General features: G+C 36.2%; 1 non-coding gene across 1 annotated transcript; it reads right to left on the reverse strand.

Annotated features, from left to right (window-relative positions):
* Positions 1–725: 725 nt before the first annotated feature.
* On the reverse strand, positions 726–833 carry LOC117034220 (U6 spliceosomal RNA). Its single transcript, XR_004425036.1, has one exon. It is a non-coding gene; the product is annotated as a U6 spliceosomal RNA (small nuclear RNA).
* Between the last annotated feature and the right edge of the window lie 18,532 nt (positions 834–19,365).

Consider the following 19,365-nt stretch of genomic DNA (forward strand, 5'->3'; position numbering starts at 1 on the left):
GCTAGAAACTCAACTAGATTGAAGGAAATGTCTGTTCTCAAGCTCCACTCACCTCATTTTTTAATTTGTGAAGAATTTTTAATATTGCTTAGTTTTAAAGGGTCAATAGAACTGTAGGAAAAAGTAGAAAAGACTGTGATTTTTTTAAATTGTGATCAAATTGTACAATTGGTATGCCTGATTGTAGCAAATTAGTTTCAAGTGCTCTATGATTACCCAATTTCAAATTCCCTGTCAAGACTTTAGGACTGGAGGCAAAAAAAATATTTGTGAATTTCAATCTGCCATTGCAAATATCTACTTAAAGTTAGTATCACATCTTTGAAGAACATAGCTCAAGTTCCACCCAAGGAATGTTAGTTAATAGCCTAGCCTAAAAGTGATATAAATAATCAGTTATCAAGATACTCCAAATTATAAGTGACCAAGAGAGTAAGTAGCCACTGGTTTTGAGGAATCTTTAGGAATAGTGGTGTGATAATCTTCCTAAGCCACCCAAAGCTGAGATTATGATTCTGAATATGGTTTTATGATTTAGAAAGGCCCTGGACTATTATCTTGTTACTGCATATATAGTAAATGCTTTCTGTAAACCCACCAAATCTCGTCTACCAACTTCCTCCATAAAACCAAGCGTTTATGCCTGTCATCACGGCAAATCCCAGGGAACCGCAGGAACATCTAGGGGTTATTTCACTCATGTTTTCTGTCAACCAGATTGCAGTATCAGTGCTAACAGCCCTTTTAATTTTGTGTGTCATCCTTGCGCAGGGGCCATGCTAATCTTCTCTGTATCGTTCCAATTTTAGTATATGTGCTGCCGAAGCGAGTACAGCCCTTTTTATTTTTAAACAAGAATACTGTAATGAACCATTTGGGGATTCTAGATACACCATTCTTAAAACTGTGCATCTTCCTAAATGATGGATCTGATTTCTCACTATTTTTAGGTATTTCACAGGATGCATTTGCTTAGTTACATTGTCTGTAATTGGTGTGTGTCCATTCCTTCACTCCTATATAGACTAGGATTCACATGCCCTCCCCGACTATGGAGTTAGTTACCTCCCAGGAGATATTGAATTGTATGAGGGCAGAGGAAGCCTGGTCCAGCACAATGTCATGTTCCCTGCACTCACTGTGGGGAAGGCGGCTTGGGATGAATGAAATCGGCCTTAGCAAGTTGTGTTCAATGCATTTGTGTAGCATTGAACACAGCTGTGTTAGTACACAGCCACTGGGCGTGCAATGTCACATGACTTGAAACTGATCTTAAAGGTCAGATCCAGAATCCGTGGAAGAGATTGTGTACTCGCATCTAGTATTATTCTCATGAGTGTGGAAGAATGTCATTTTGTTTTCTCTTTGCACTCTGTTTTCATCTCTGTTTCTCCTTTCTTGCCTTCTGTGGGTTACTTGAGTTTGTTTTATTTTTAATCCAATTTGATTATTTAGTATTTTTGTGTATGTACATGTGTTAAGATTTTTAGTGCATGCTCTAGGTATTGTATTTACCTAATGTAACATAGTCTATTGGTGTCATCATTTGACCAGTGAAAGTAAAGTGTAAAAACCTTCCCTCTCTTTGTGTCCCTTTACTCTCCTCTGTTTATAATATAACTGTCTCAAATATTTGCTCTACTTACATTTAGAACATTAATAATTTAATGTGTTAATTTTTGCTTCAACTCTAGAAATTAGAAAACTCAAGAGGAAAAGGAGAACCTATTTTATTTACCCATATTTTTGCTTACTGTATTCTTTCTTCCTTCTTGATGTTACAAGGTTTCTTAAAAAAAAAAAAATTTAGTTTATGTTTAGAGTACTGCTTTTAGCCATTCTCTTAGGGTAGGATTTTTGGAAACAAATTCTCTTAGATTTTTTTTCATTGGATAATGTCTGACTTCCCCTTCATTCCTGAAGAATATTTTCACTGGGTATAGGATTCTGGATTGATAGGTCTTTCGGCACTTGAAAAATGTCGTTCCACTTCTTCCTGGCCTCTGTGGTTTCTGATAAAAATCTGCTATTATTTGAATTGCTTTTTCCCTATAGTTGAGGTATTATTTTTCTCTCTCTGCTTTCAAGAATTTTGTCTTTAGTTTACAGAAGTTTGACTATGATGTGCTTTGGTGTGAATTTATTTAAGTTTATCTTGCTTGGGATTCATTCAGCTTCATGAATCTGTAAGTTAACGCCAAATTTGGGAAATTTTCAGTCATTATTTCTTTGAGTACTTTTCCATTCCTATTTTCTTTCTCTTCTGCTGAGACTCCAATGACATGAATGCTAGATCTTTTGTCCCAAAGTTCTCTGTATCTTTTTTAGGTCTATTTTCTTTTTGTTGTTCATATTGAGTAATTTTTATTGTTCTATGATCTACTTCACTGATTCTTTTCTCTGTCATTTCCATGCTGCTATTAAGCCTATCAAATTTAAAATTTTTAGTATTATATTTTTCAGTTCTAAAATTTCCATTTGATTGTCCATTATACCTCTATTTGCTGAGACTCTGTTTTTAAAAAATTATTTCAAGTACATTTGTAACTGCTTGTTGAAGCATTTTTGTGATATTTACTTTATAATCTTTGTGAGAAAGAGGTTTCATCTCATTGTTGGTACGTATTGTCTGTCTTCATTGAACTCTTCCTGGTTCTTGGTATGCAAGTGATTTATGATTGAAATCTGGACATTATGAGTAGTATGTTATGAGAACTTGGATCATATTTCAACCTTCTCTTAGCTATCTTCCTCTAACACAGCAAGGAGGAGCGCTGCCTTCTTACTGTCAGATTGGAGTAGAAGCAGATTCTCATTAGGCTTCTATTGTCACCTGAGTGAAGTGCTCCTTGTTACTGCCGAGTTCTAGCTCCTTACCAGGACTCCACTGACGTGACGGCAGGGATTTTACGTCATTATTACTGGGCAGTGGTAAAAATCTTGACTTACTACCAGGCCTCCACTGATGTCACTCCGCTGCGGAGAGAGTGGGGTCCCTTGTTGCTGCTGAGTAAACCCAGGCTTGACATGTGGTCTCCACTGGCACTGTGAGGAATGGGGAGCCCTATTAATACCTTGGGGGATGAAAATTCCAGCCCTCTACTTAGCCATCTCTGATACCACCCTGGTGGCAGGGTTGAGGCATCTCTTTACAGTCTGTCAAGGGTGGAAGTCTAGACTCCTCCTGGGCCTTTGTACTTGTGAGTGAGGGTGGGGCATGATATTTTTTCTGTTGTGTTTGGCTGTAACCAAACAGTTATTTTCCAAGTGTTTCCTGTCTTGCTAAACTTCTCTCTCCTTGTCCTTTGGCTAGAGAGCAGCCTATTTGTTTTTCTTGTTTTTGGTAGGGGGAGGTTCTAGGGCTCACAGTAGGTGAGATTTAACTGGATTTAATTAAGTTTACCCTTTTTTCCAAGTGAGTATAATACAGAGAAAGAGGATCAAGAGAGTTGAGAAGGCAAACAGGGAAATGATAATGAAGATGAAATCTCAAATAAGTAAGGAAGGAAATGAAGACAAGGAGAAAGAGTGAGGGGCACTGGAAAGATGGCAGAATCAACTAATCGTAGGTCATTGTGACATCAAAGGCTTATTAAATCTGATGTTTAGAGTATAAGCTGGAAAGGTGGGTGATGGTCATCAGAAAATGGGATTCTTAAAATGGAGGCTGTAGAGGGAGTGCATCAGTTATGTTGGTAAGGTCCACGGTGTAATTACGCTGACAGCATTAGTAAAATGAAATTCAGATCTTTGCAGAAGAGGGATTACAAATGTCCACATAAGAAACATTCAAACTGTAAGAAATGTTTATGAGTTTATTTGAGCCAAACTTGGTACATATGCCAGGGAGCAAGATATTAAGTGCTCCTTTGTGTTTTTGTTTTGTTTTGTTTTTGTTTTTGTCTGTGCCCATTGGTGTTTCTGGGTTATCAGCTTCTTTGTCTCAAAGTCTGGGATGTATGATTCAAAAAGAAAACCCAAGGTACTCATCATCATATTGATTCTTGGGTCTCTTGCTGATCTGCCATCTTCCGTTCATCTTTCAGAATCTTCTTACATTTGTTTTATGTATAGTGTCCAAGGTTTTTATCAGTACTTAGCATGGAAAATGGGGAAAAGTATGTCTTCTCCATTTTCTTGGAAGCAGAAGTTCCTGCAAAAGCTTTTTAGCTATTCGCTATAACAAGACATGAAACACTTCTCATTAAAAGTCCCACACTTCTTGGTTATGAAAGAACACCTCCATCGTGAACTTCAGTGCGCCCTGTAATGTTGAAGAAATTATTTTGACTCAACAAAATAATATTAAGGAAAATATTTTGGAAGGTCTCTTCACTCATGTTGAGAGCATCAAATCTATCACTTCCTTTTTTACCCATCATGTCTCTATTTGAATTCTCTTGCAAATACCACACTGGCATCTTGGTTTGAGCTTTGAGAGTTCTTGGTTTCACTGTCATGTTTATTATTCAAATACTAAATGCAAGTTGTTCTTAGTCTTCATTGTACTAAGTGTAACCAGTGTGTTGAGCTGGGTGATAACAATACAAATTTGTGGGAAAAGGCCAAGTTTTTTGGTAGGTATTTTGGAGAAATGTAGCACTGTCTACGGTGAGGAAAAATTTGGATTTGTATATTATATTCTATATAAAGTTGATCCAGAGGCCTGCTTCTGGATCATTTATTTATTAGCTTTTGTTTTTTTGGTCTTAGACCAGTTCTATTCTACTCCTTTTATTGCTATGGACTTCCAGTATGTCTCAATACTTTGTGGACTTGACTATTTGGAGATTTATTCTTCCATATAAACATTAAAATGTTTGTGAAGTTTCTCTAAAAACTTCTTCAGACTTTTCAAAAATTGGTATTGTGTTGAGTTTAAATAGGGTATATTTATTCAGTCCTTTTCTGATAGTTAAAGGTGCTTGTACATGTCCCTTATAAATACTTTGTTCATCTTCTTTACATTACCCCCACTTCCTAGTTGTTTTTTTTTTCTATAATGTGATAGTATATTTACAATCTTGATGAATTCTCTTACTCGTTCCAGTAGTTCTTTGGGTTTTTTTAAAAAACGATCATACCATTGGGAAATAATGTCTTGCACTTTCCCCTGCAATTATCATAACACTTTCTCTCTTTTCTTTCTTCCTGCAATTGTTAGGATGTTCATTATTAGTATGCTACATAACAGTAGAAAAAATGGAAATTCTTATTTGTTCCAGTTCTTAAACGGAATGCACTTTAACTGTGGGCTTTTAGTAGATAGTCTTTATTAAGTCAAGAAAATTTCTTTCACTCCTAGTTTTCTGAGAGTTTAGTCATAAATATGTATTGACCCTTATCAAATATGTTTTTTCTTCATTTATTGAGATGATCATATAATTTTTGTTCTTTTATTTTATTAGTGTTGTGAATTGCATTAATAAGTTTTCTGATATTGAACTGTCTTGGATTGTTTGAATACATGACATTGGATCATGGTATATTAATGTCTAAATAAATTGATAAATTTAGTTTATGATAATTTATTTAAGGATTTTTGCATGTTTAAAATATTGATACTGAAACATACCTATACTTTCTCCCCTCATTGTTCATATCCATTTTTAGAGTCAAGGTTACACTAGCTTCATAAAATGAGTTGGGCATCGTTCCCCTTCTATTTTTCTGGAACAACTTGTATGAGAAAGGGATTATCTGTTCTTGAAAGGTCCAAACGCTTAAACTGCAAAACCATGTGGGACCAAGTTTTGGTCATTTTTGGAAGAGGGAGTTCTTGATTCCCATATCCAGTTCTTTAGTGGTGATTCATCTATTTAACTATTATATTTCTTCTTGGGTTTATCTTGGCATCTTATAGTTTTCCAGAAATGTATCCCTTTAAGCTAGCTGTTCAAATGTCTTGGCATATAGTTGTTGATATTCTACTTTAAAAATCTCTGTTATATGTATAGCTTATGACTAGTTATTTCTTTTATTTTTAAAAAGCAATATATGCAGGGTTTTTTTATTTTATTAATCTATTCAAGGACTGATCATTTAGTTTTGTTAACCATCCTTATTATGAATAGGCTTTACGTAACTGATTTCTGGCCTTACCTTTGTTTCTCTCCTTCATTATCTCATGTTTGTTACCATTTTTCTGATTTATTTTTGAATGCTTACTTCAGTTATTATATCTTTCTTATTTTTAAATAGATTTATTTAAAGCTCAAAATATTCTTCTAAGTCCACTTAAGCTTTGTTTCAAATTTTGACATTTGTGCTTTTATTTCATTCAGTTCAGAGTATATTGTAATTTCCACATTATTTCCTCTGTATCCCAAGACTGTGTTTTCAGATTTTATGTATATAAATCATATGTATATATGATTTTGAAAGTTATCCTACTGTAATTGATTTTAAATTTTATTGTAATGTAGAGAATATAGTCTATATGCTATGATATTTGGTGTTTGTTGAAGCTTCCTTTGTGCCTTAGTTTCCCTAGTACTAGTTAGTTTATGTGAATGTCCCATGTCAACTAAAAATTTATTTTCCCTTTTTCTTGGGTGTAAATATCTATATTTATTGTTCAATGTAATTGATTATGTTCTTCAAACTTTTTATATTTTCAGTTGCTTTAAACTATTAGTTTCTGGAAGGAATGGATTAAAATCTCCACTACAAAGTTCTCCATAGTTCTTTTAATTGTCATTTTATATATTTTGAGACTATATTGTTAGATGCATTATATACTCATGATCATTATATCTTCTTGATCTCTGGTTCTTTTTCCAAGTTTGTACATCTGTGAAGGCCAAGGGGCATTCTTGTTATGGCAAAAGGTATAGAAAATTACAATTTTAATGATAATTTTATCAGTAGGCATAACAACTTTGACATTTTTCTTCTTCTTTTTTTTTATTTTGAATAGGCTACCAGACCCTCCCACTTGTGCATAATTCTGGCAACATATCTCTTCATGACAAGTGCAAGTGACTAGTACAAAAAACTCCAGTGCATTTTCTTGAGCATTTACTGTGAGACTGGGCATATTAAAGATCAGTTTCCTAGGTGTGGGGAATTCCCTCCAGAGCAAGTTTCAGGCTGCTTGAAGGCTAATCCACCTGTTGACTTAAGATTTTTATATTTTTCAGTATTGATGCAATAGATTTAACCTATAACAATAATTACTTAAGCCTATTAAGGTGGTAGGGAAGTATACTATTTTAGTTTTTAAAAAAGGACATCCAAATTGTAAGAAATCATACACTAATTAATTGACTGACATTGTTAGAATGACTTTACTTTTTAAAGCACATTTTAGATACTTGTCTCTTTTTTTGCAACATTATGGGTGAATAGCCTTTTGTAAACATAACTGCTTTTACTTGTATGGTCATTTCTGAGTCTTTATGTCACTTAGCCTACCAGAAGCATTTGACAAAGTTGAATAATCCTTCTTCTCTGGAACACTGTCTTCAATTGTCTTCCAAGCCACAATTTTCCTCCTGCGTTTCTAGCTACTCCCTCTAAGTCTCCTTTTGTTGCTTCTTCCTCATCTTCCTGACTTGTAAGTGGAGTACTACAGGGCTCAGTTCTTGTAATTATTCTCTATTATTCTACTTCCTATTTAATGTGATTGAGTCCTGTGGTTTTAAATAGCATCTATATGGTAATTCCTCCTGAATTTATTTTTATTTGGTTGAACCATATGAAATTTCTAACACTTGACCATTTTTTAATATAAAAACGTGACCATTTTATATGATTTAGTGATTCAATCTAAAAACTACATATCTGTAGCCCCAGGAACATATATTTCCTCTCTTCTCTCACAGCAGTCCATCAGCAAATCCTGTCACTTCTACCTGCAAAATATATCCCAAGTTCAACCACTCAGCAGATTTACCACTTCACCCTTAACCTTAAACTGTTGTGATAGTCTCCTGACCTTAGTTTCCCGCTTTCCCGATTCTGGTCTCAACATAGCAGAGTTAACTTTCTAAAACATGAGAAGTTGTCAATCCTTTAGTCAAATCCTTTAACTCTTTGAGAGCAAATTCCAAAATCCTTTCCACCACCTATCATGCATATGTTCTGACCCCCTCCACCTCCTTGAGTTTATCTCCTATCTTTGTTCCCTCCTATCTCTTCTGTAACCACAGTGGCTAATGTTCTTCCAACTTGCCCAACATGCTCCCACTTTGGGGATTTACCTTTCAGGCTCCTCTGCATTCACCACTTTTCTCCTAGATATTTATGGCTCAATCCTTTATGCGTTTAGTGCCTCCAAAGACATCTCATCAGAGAGGCCTTTGCTGACACCTCTGTAAAACAGCATCCTTCATTGTCACTCATTGTCCTTTAATCCTGTTCTGTTCTTTTGCATGGTACTTAACAGAACCTAAAATGTTATGTATCCATTTGTTTATATATTTATTTTCTGTCTCCTGGAACTAGAAATAAGCTCTACTCACCACAGATTTTTGTCTGTGTTGTTTATATTTTATCTTTAGTATAAACAGTGCCTGACACATATACACTCACTCAATATTTGTTGAAATGAATGAATGTATGAATGAATGAATGATCTAAATATAGTAATGGGGACTTTTTTTAATGTTCAGGTTGTCACTACTTGTTCACTTGTAGTCCTCTCTGCAGGTGAACTTTCTTTTAAAATAAGTTTGTACATTGCTGTCAGGTATTTCTGAGTTCATCTTGCTTTTTGACCAAATGTCCCAGGCTTATCATGACTTTTTTTTGCACCAAACATGGAATTATATATTCTTTAAGAGGTTTTTGTTTTTAAATGAATTATTTAAAAAATAATTAAGTATTAGTTTAAAATACCAAAACATATTCTTTTGAGATTTTTGCCAAAATTTCTTTTATCTCTTTAATTTATGAGCACCAGTGTCTTCATTTATCTATGGTGTAGGAAACTTAGTACTGAATGCTCATTTTCTTAATAGTCAGATAAATATAGATATTTGTATATAATTTTTAACGTTAAATAAGTTGTCAGAAAATGTAATGAGAGTAAAGTGAGAAATGCAAGAGACTTTAAAAATTTATTCCAAAATATTTAAATTGGAAAATTTTTATAGGTCCATGTATTTACAACAGTGTCTGGGCTTCAGGGAAATAAATTTATAAAACAAAGAAAATCAGTGCATTTAGGTCATAACAAATTTTAGTTATACTTTTATATTATTTGATAAAGTGTCATATATTATAAAATTTTATATATATAAATATTATATTTAAGTAGTTCACAAATCATATATATAATATATACATACATATATACAAAACTTCTTATAATTTTTTGCCCATCTTCTTTTTTTATTCCTATATAAAACAAACACACAAAATTTAATGTGGTTTAATTATAGAAAAATTTAGGGCATATATCCAAATTTTTGCATGGTTTAAAAATGCCATGTGTTTATCAGCATTTTGTGTTGTAAATAATTACCACATGAACGAAACACAGTCACTTTTTTTCTGGGTAACTTGATAGAAGTAGTAACCAATAAAATCACCAAATGCAGGAAATGCTTTTGCCAAAATTCAAACAGATGACCAGATTCTGGGATTTCTTACTTAGACTTGATGATCCAGAGCCAGTAACTCATTCTTAAAGAACTTCTCAAGGGATTCCTAGGAATTTAACTGCTTCAGATTTATAGTTTTCTAGGGAGCCAATAATTCTAGAGGTTGCTACTTTGTGTGACTCATTAGTGGTTGCATGTAAGCAGGAGAAACCCCATCTGAGACCATTTTGCTGTCAGGTTCATGAAGGACCACCAGCATTCTGGGACATTTGGGCTCTCTTTCAATCTGCCTTAGGGCAAGGAATTCTGAGAATTTCTCACTGAAGCTGCTTTCTTTCCTCTCTTGGGCCGCCATTTTGTCCTGGTAGCTGAGGACCATGAATTTCCTTTCACTAGGTCTTATCTGACTTTCTCCTACATCTCTCTAAGGGCCTCATTCAGCTTGGCTAAGTTGGAACTCTCGAGAATGCAGCAAAGTGGCGAATACTCTCCTGTGTATGGCCACAAAGCCTCAAGGTCTGGGCCATTTCTGAATCCTTGAGTTTGCTAATTAACTTTGATACTTTTCCCTCAATTCAGTGGATTTTTGTCAGTGTTAGCAATGTTTATTTAATATCATTTTCTTCTAACCACTTTTCATGTAAAACAAAACAAAACAAAAGCAAACCCAAAATCCCACCAACAACCAATAAAAACCCCTTCTTAGCCTTTTCCCACCTTTTTGTGAAAGCAAGGTAGGGAGAGTGGTCCAGCAACTCCAAACATCTTCCTTTTCAGCTCAAAAACTATGATATAAAATGTGTGTGTGTGTGTGTGTGTGTGTGTGTGTGTGTTTCCCCATGGCTCCAATAAGCCTTGTAGCCTTAGATAATATCAGGGCGTATGCCAGCCTCCTTCTCATCAATCGATTTTCTTCATACTGGGCAGTCATCTTCCCCTAAACATGTGCTACTCAAAGCCTGATCTAAGTAAGTTCTGGTGGTATCAGCTTCACTTAGGAGTTTTTAGAAATGGAAGATCTCATACCTTTATCTAGATCTATGAAATCCCCTCATTAACTTCTGAGTCTATAACCATCATTTTCTGGTCATAATATTATTGTTTATAGCCTCAGCTACTCTGGAGGTTGACTGGAGATGTTCCTGATATCAATATAGTTTCAATTACTCTAATGCTTCTGTCTCAAACTTTTCTCTGTAGAACTTTAAGATCCCTCAAAAATGTTTCAACATGCACCTCAGAAATGACAGATACCTAATTGGTGAGTCCCTGCTCCTTCTTGAGAAAATCTTTCAATCAGAGTAGCTGTTGTAAGTTGAATTGTATCCCCCTCACCCCTCCAAAAGAGATATGTTGAATTCCTAACCCCTTGGACCTATGAGTGTGGTTTTCTTTGGAGATAGGAATTTTGCAGATGTAATCAAGTTAAAATGAGGTCAAACTGGATTAGGGTATGCCCTGATCCAGTGACTGCTACCCTAATAGGAAGAGGGAAATTTGAATATAGACATAGAAAAGACACACTGGGGAGAACACCATGTGAAGATGGAGGTAAAGATTGAAGTGATATGTCACAAGCTAAGGAATACCAAGGACGCATGGCAACCACCAGAAGCTAGGAGAGAAGCATGGCACATATTCTCACTTAGAACCTCCAGAAGGAACCAACCTGCCAACACCTGGATTTCAGAATTCTAGCCTCCAGAACTGTGAGAGAATAAATTTCTATTTTCTTAAGCCGCTCAGTTTGTTGTATTTTGTTATGGCAGTTGTAGGAAACTAATATAGTAGCTTTTCTTTGGTCTTGTATATGCGTAACATGCCATGGGAAGAATTGGCTCACTTGTGAAATGTTTACAAACTATGGCTATCCTCCATTGGTGGTGGTGGTGGCAGGTGAAGGAAGCTTTGCCTCTGAATAAATCTTTTTATTAGAGTAGCAGTGTGTTTTATGTATTCTGTAGCACAATTGATAATGTGTTGTTGTTTTTTTTCACTTGGTAAGTCTTAATTACTGTTTCCACCCCTCCCTCCTATGGCCCATTCTTTTTGCAGCTTGGACAAATTACAGTTTCGGTGATACTACATTATACTTTTCTGAATCCATTCACCTTCACAAATACCTTAGCTAATGGACCAAGGAAGTATCTTGACTCTTCTTCATTTCAAATTCTTTCCAAAGTAGTAGACTGCTTGGGAAGTTAAACAGGAACCAGTATTTCTAGACAATCTGAGGCCACTCCTCAATCACAAGAAGCCCAGACATGTTTTTATGGTTTTTTTTTGTTGTTGTTGTTTATCATAAGTCCCATAAATTTCTCATGGAAATAAAACCAGTAGGTCCACCTTCCACTCCTACCTCCTAAGACATGCCTAGAATACTCTTTTCACATATTACCAGAAATCACTTAACAAAAAATTGAGATAGTATGCAAAATTTATTTTTAGACAAAATGAATAAAGATAAGTTGCTGTTTCATTTGGAAGGAAAAAGTAGGCAGCATTATTTATAAGTTATTTAAGGACTGTGTATCATTTCCAAATCCAGGAAGTCATAGTCTCCTACTGGTATTGGCTAAACAGCAGTGGTTGAATGGGTTAGTAGCGCTAATTAGGTCATTTAAAATGATTGTCTTTACTCTTTTCAATGAAGGGTATATTTATTTTCTTAGTAATATTTCAACACAGCAATTACAGTTTAAAAAACAAGTGAAAGAATGCAAACACTTATTCAAAAGAGGTGCTCATAACATTGTTTTATATTTGTAAAATTTATAGCTGTGTTCAGTGGATTCCATTGGGATTTAGTGAGTTTATTTCCTTTTTGGTTTTAATTAGGAAACCCTACTGGAATTGTGGATAGCTATACAAACTAGAAGAATGGGTGTGTTTTCATTTGATTATATTGGATGTTAGTTTTCTTCTTTAATAAAATTTCAGTGATGTTATGGTGTTAGTTGAGGCTTTTTTTTAAGAATGGTGGAAATAAAACTAAATATTTACTCATTTTAAATGTTCAAGTCATTTTGAATGTTGTAAAAGTATGTGCTTAATGAGAAACTTAAATTTTCTCTAAGAAAACCACTCTAATTTCTATGTTTTGACTGCATATCAGTTTAAGATTGGGGTCTGGCAAAAGTCCAAGTAAACAAGTGTACAGAAAAATATTCTTTTATTTTTGGTGGTGAGCTGAGGCAAGACACAGAGGCAAGGCCTTGGAATAGATGAACTATTTTCTGAGATCTTCTCGAAAGGGGCACTTAGAGTTCTCTTTGGACTTTTCAGTTAAGTGTAAGAATATATCTGGGTCACTCCATCAGCTCATCTTCTATCTCCAAAGTTGAGAACCAAAGAAACAATCAGCAAGTATGAACTTAGCCATGAAAATGAGGGTCCTCAATAATATACTGGGGTTATCCTCAATAATATAATCCTCAATAATATATCCTCAATAATATAATACTGGGGTTCCAACAGAAACTTTGTTCCTACATAGCTCTTTCTCACTAATTTGGTATAGATAGCTAGGCATAGAGATAGATTTAGCTAACTTTTATATCCATGTATAGATATAGATATATCGATATAGATGACATATAGACAGATATTAGCTCTGCCACTTCTCAGTGGATGACAGATGACGTGCCATGTCTTGCCTCCTTCATCCTGAAACCCATAATGATTGCCCTCAGCACAACACCTCATGTGCTGTCTGTCTCCTTGTGAGCTCTCATATTTCTGTTCTGCTTGGATCTACTCTTACCAAAGTTGACTGCCAGCTTCTTCTACTTACCCTCACCCCGTCCTCACTATCACCGCTTACGCATCCTACCCGTTAGGCCACAATTTCCTTACATAAAGCTGACTTAGATAGTGGTCTTTCCCTTCCCTCCTTTGACTTAGCCTTAATCTAGAATCATTGCATTCTGGAGCAAGAAGAGATCATAAGAGTCAATTTGCCTTGCCTTCTTTTCTAGGCAAATATAATGAAGAGCATATAATGACATGTTCAAGCTTTCATAGGAACACAGCTATTAGTACTTGTACTACTTATGCCTCTCTGGCTTGTTAATATCGTTGTTGTTGTTTATAATAATACTTTATTAATCCCAGGTTATTTTTATTAAGGCATCATTGGGTAACAGTAGAAATAAATCTGATATGATATGACAACATGAATTCATTTATTGAACCCATTTATTGAGCATATACTATGTGTCAATAATTATTCTAGGTACTGGGAATTAAACTGTAAATAAAGTAGGAAAAAACCCCAACTTTTATGGACTTTATATTCTTGTGGTGGAAGATTGATTCTAAACATATGTAGGTGAAATGTATAATGGTTTGCGATGCTGAAAATTCAAGCAATGGAAGGGGAGAGGAAATGTAGGAAGTTGTATGTTCTCCTGTGGGGGACGGGGTGGGTGTGGTGGTGAAACCAAGACTTTGGAAGTGAGGAAACTGAATAAACTTGAACTGAATCAAAGAAACATATGCTCTCTTTGATTTAACTTTTGCTAATGAAGAGGGATTACCAAATATAATCCTTCCTTTTTTTTCTTTTTTCTTCCTTTTGCTAGGAACAATGTAAAATTGTAGCAGAGGGTGATATAAGGAAAGGATGGTTTTACTCTGGCTGCCACCCTGATTACCTTCATTTTCCTTTGAGAATCTCATTTGTCAAAAAGGCACAATTCACCCATTGACACAGCAATCACTAGTTAGGTTGATTAATTGATTAAATTAACTTTTATTAAATTTAGTGGGGTGACATTGGTTAGCAAAATCATGTAGGTTTCAATTGTACATTTCTATAATACATCATTTTTATATTGCATTGTGTGTTCACCAAACAGAGTCAGTTCTTTCATCACCATATATTTTAGTTAATTAATTTAAATCTAGAGTTTGCGTTTCCTCATTTTCAAGAACTGAGTGCCTTGCTTGGAGTCAAAGAGTGTTTAAATCAAGGTTGCATGTACGAGAAAAAACAAGAAGCAGAAGGATCCTAGATTTGCCAGTGTCTCAGCTCAAATACCCTGCATTGGACCTTCATAGGACAGGGCAGCAGTTGGGAAACCCCTTACTGTGGGAGACAGGGGAGGGAGTTGGCACTGATGACTACGGAAACAGATAAATAAACACTGCAATTCTCTCTGCTTTTCCTAATACAGTGAGTGGTACACTGTTTTGAAACTAGGGGGGAAATTCTTCAAGTAAGTAAGAGTGATTAAGTATGGCAAATAATGTTTCTCATCTAGTTTTCTTAACTTGTGTTTATATACACATACTACAGTGAGGGAGGAATACGTGTAATAAATATCACCTGGGGTCCTCCTTTGTCACCTATAATTTTGCTTTCCTTTCCTAACTCCCTTCGTCTCCTTGCTTTAATGTCAGTGTTGTTTAGGGTTCCATCCTTTGTTCACTGCTCTCCTCCCTCTAGCTCCTCTTCCTAGGTAATCCTACCTCTTAACCATTTTCGTTGTTACCTAAATGGTGATGACCGCCCAGTCTCTCGCTCCACACTTCACGTCTCTGATCACTAGACTAGTAATATTTCACTTGTACATCATATGGCACCTCAAATACCTTAGGTATGGAAATAAACTAACCAACTTTGCACTACAAATTTGCTCATGCTTTTTAGTCTCCGTTTCATTTGTAGTCCCCATCTCCCAAGCCAGATACTCAAGTCAGTTTTGATTGATCCCTTTTCATCACCAATCAACCCCTGATATTTCCAATTTTATGTCCCAATAATAGTTTAGGTTTTTCCTCTTCATTCCTATAGCTCTACCCTAATATACACTCTTATCTCATGTCCCCTCCTCTCCCAACTCCTTCTATTCTCCACACTTCTGCTAGAGAGTTCTTTGAAAATGCAAATCTGATGAAGTTAACATCCTGCTTTGATCATTTCCCATAATTGGCTTCCTTTAGGATCAGGCTTTTTGTCAAGCTTTATATTGCTATATAATACAATCCTCATTTTTGGAAAGAAATTCCACAAGTGTATTAAAATGACAGAACCGTAGAGTCCCAAGATTGAAGGATTCTTCAAGGTCACCATTGAAACATCCGTCTCCTTCTGGAGGTATCCAAGCAGAAGATATGTGTCAAATGAGAAGGACTAAGAAATGAAGAGAATTTAAGTCTCAGATATAATCCCAACTAGATGAACTCCCAGCCTCCTTTCAGACCAACATAAGTCCAACCAAATTAAGTACAATTTCTTTCATGGAGTCTTCCCTTATCTTTAGTTAGAAGTGTGTTTTTGTTTGTTTGTTTGATTTGACTTTGTTTTCTCCTTGAGGACAGAACATGTCTTTTCACTTTTGACACATGGAATGTACTCAGTAAGTGCTGAATGAATATGTGGTTATGAAATAGTGTAGAATTTTTTAGGTTTTAGATTGTATTATTATTGTGGGTATAATGTCAAGAACTCCAACTTTACTTTCAAGGAGACCTTAATTCAAACCCTGGCTCTACTAGTTTTGTGAAATTAGAAGAGGTGATTGATTAATGACTGTAAAGCTTGGTTTAATCACCTGTAAATTGGAAATACTAATTTATGCTCTTAGGGTTTTAGTAAGGATTGTTTTTTTAAGTAAACTTAAGAAAGCTTGAAAAATTTTTATCACCTTTTTATGAATTTAGTTTTAATTTATTGAGCATTTATAGAGCAGCTTTCTGCTCTATTTCATCTAAATATTTACAAGCAACCTTCTGGCTGGTGCTATTACCAGCACTATTTTGTAGATGAGGATGAGAGGCAGATAGAGATTAAGTACAATTCTCAATGTCTCACAAATAATAAATAGTAGATCCCAGATTTGAATCCAGCTAGTCTGCGGGAAGATGCCAGGCTCTCAACCTCTGTGTTTGTCTAGCTCAGCGAATTATCCCTATGGATCAGTCATCTGCCTAAAGAAGACGGCAGCCAGCCACATGGAAATCCAGCAGATCTGGTCCAAAGGAGCAGTGTGCCCGTAGTGGACCAATTCCTTTATGTTTCACTGATAAATTTACAAATGAGCAGATGGCTCCTTGGAGGAATAGAGGGACAACATCCCAACGATTTAAAATGATTAATTCTGTCCAGATCTTTAGAAGAATTAACTGGATTAGGAAGTCTCATTACCAGTATATTACATATTGAAGCAGAAAGGGTATAACACCGTGGGTAGAAATAAGGCCCAAAGAACAACAAACATAGACTCAGTTAAGCGTACATTTTTACCTGTCCCTTGCTAACATGATGGAGTAAGTGCTTGCAAACGATTGACAGTTTGGTCATAACCAAATCCCACTAATTATAGGGTACTAGAGAACTCATTTAAACACTAGGGGGAAAAAAAAGAGAGAAAGACAGAGAATTACATGATCTAATCAGGTTTTCCTATCTCTAATATCTGTGAAACGTATTATTTAGTAATACTTCCGAGAAGCATATGTCATTTGAAGTAAATTAATATAACCAGAAGTGTCTGTTTCTTGATCCAAACGCAAATGCATGTTTGTCCTCGTGTGGCTGCCCCGTTACCAGGAGAGAGTCTACCCGGGGTTCTGTGTCACGCAGGCGACGGTGCTTTGTCTCAGCCTGTCGGAGGCTTACGTTACTGAGTGACTGAGGGGCCTCCAGTGGATCATAACTCCTCTCAGACTCTCCCACTCCCATCCTTATTGTCTACTCGTTCATTCATTCATTCATAGTAGCTATTCCGTAAAGATTTGTCAAATAAATGAAAAAATAATCTCTTAGGAAAAAACGTCAGTCACTCAACCCTACTTTAAGGAGGTTGGGAGAGCAGAGCAGCCGTGTTGGGATAAAGAACTAGATACCCCTGGGAGAGTATTTTTGAAAGCAACTTGATCAAATCCAACACTGACGCTGGTTAGGGGACTGGAATGTATCCCACGTGAAGCAAAGGCAACATATTTCTGGGTTTGAAACAGCTATCTAGGAACAGAGTCCTGGACACACATGATATAGCCTCAAGAATCACTTGTTGGACAACATGATGTATGAATTGGGCTTTTCTAGGCAGAGAGACGTGTTCAGAGAAAATCATGACTAGGACCCCAAGTCTTTATAAAAACTATGCAGTGTTCAATGAGGAGAGTGAGGAGAGCATGGAAGTTCCACTAACTCAAGAGAAGAGCATGGCATTTATTGCCCATGACACAGCTGTGCATTTAAAGGTTCAGCTTTGTGGGTCTTGGCAGGGTGGCAAAGGGCAGGCCCTAGGGAATGGAAGCTAGCTCGTGAGGAATAGAAGCTTTCTTAGGACAATACAATTTTGTGTGTTTGGCACTGTAGCAATATTGCCTAGGGACCATGAGCTTTCTAGAGTCGTCGTGAAAATATTTGAGGACTGAAAAAAAATTATTGGCTTCAAATATGAAAAGACAACAGCAATATTGAAATTCATAAATGTTTAAGGCAGTGTATACAAAGTACATCATGTTATTCTATTAGTTCAATTTCTTATTAATTAAATATTTATTTTATTTGAAAATAATTTGTAGATCAGATTTTTTTTTATCTTGCCAAAATTCTCATGAAAGAGTGATGAATATAGACAATGTATTATGTGTACCACAATTTCTAAAACAAAACTATAGAGAGCTTTCAAAAAGTTTGAAGGAAAATATTACATTCATTATATTTAAAAAGGGACCGAGAAGCATTTTAATATGTTGGATACAATACTAAGTTGCACTAATAAGCAACAGAAAGATATCCATTAAACAGCATCAGGGGAGTTTAAGAGAAAGCCTCTGCAGTCTCACTGATTGGCAGAGCCTAGGGATGGAGACTAGGCAATATGGACCACGAGGGAAGGTCGTCCACAGGTTGCCAGCTTTCTTCTCACACCATGAGAGAACTGGCAAAAGCAAGTCAGGCCCCAGGCTCAGAGAACCAAAACTGGGTTTAGGGTCAGGGCTTCTTTCTAAGGAATAAGTCAGATGCTGGATGACTATAAATACAGCTAGCACAAGACACTAGCTGGCCTTGGTAGCAAATCTGACTTGTTTATGAGTCTCATGAGGTTAAGCCTAGAATTCAGTTTCCCCTCTGACCAAGAACAGGGCCCAGAGTGCACATGGGGATCAAGACAGCCAACAAATACTTATTAAGTACCTACTCTGTGCCAGGAACTGTGCTAAGTACTGGGAATACAGTAGAGACAATTTAGGCACTCACTCCTGGGCCACAGTGCTTACTGTCTAATGAGAAATACAGACATGAAACCAATAATCAGTGGGATAAGTGCTATGGAAAAGGAGTCTCGGGTGCTAAGAAAGTAGCACAAAGACTGTGGGAGCAAGAGACCCAGACAGCGCATTACAGAAAAATCAAAAGTAGAGCAAGCATGCTCAGAACTAGGGAACTTACGGACAGACGAATTTTCTGCCAGTAGAGGACATCACAGCGGAAGTTGCCAGACAGCTGGGCAGGAGCTTGGTGTGGGGGGCTTGGCTATGGATTTTATGGGACTGTTACATCAATCTGGGTGGAAGAACTCCGGTTAGCCCTGCATGGACACAATCTTTCTCAGGACAGTAGGTGAGCATTGGGAAATGCTCTCTTGGAATATATTTAAGGGGCTGCGGATTACTGTATTTTCCCTCATGAAGGAGCTATCATTTAAAATCTATCTCTTTTACTCACACTTTCTCTCAGACACCGTGGCTATCCTATTTGCAAATAATCAGCGAGTGTCAGCTTATTGGACTGTCCAGTTGAGAAATCTGGTTTTTTTAAACTGTAACATGTAACTGAGGCCCTTGCAGACTCAGGCAT

This window comes from Rhinolophus ferrumequinum, chromosome 14 (genome assembly GCF_004115265.2).
Source record: "Rhinolophus ferrumequinum isolate MPI-CBG mRhiFer1 chromosome 14, mRhiFer1_v1.p, whole genome shotgun sequence".
NCBI lineage: Eukaryota > Metazoa > Chordata > Mammalia > Chiroptera > Rhinolophidae > Rhinolophus > Rhinolophus ferrumequinum.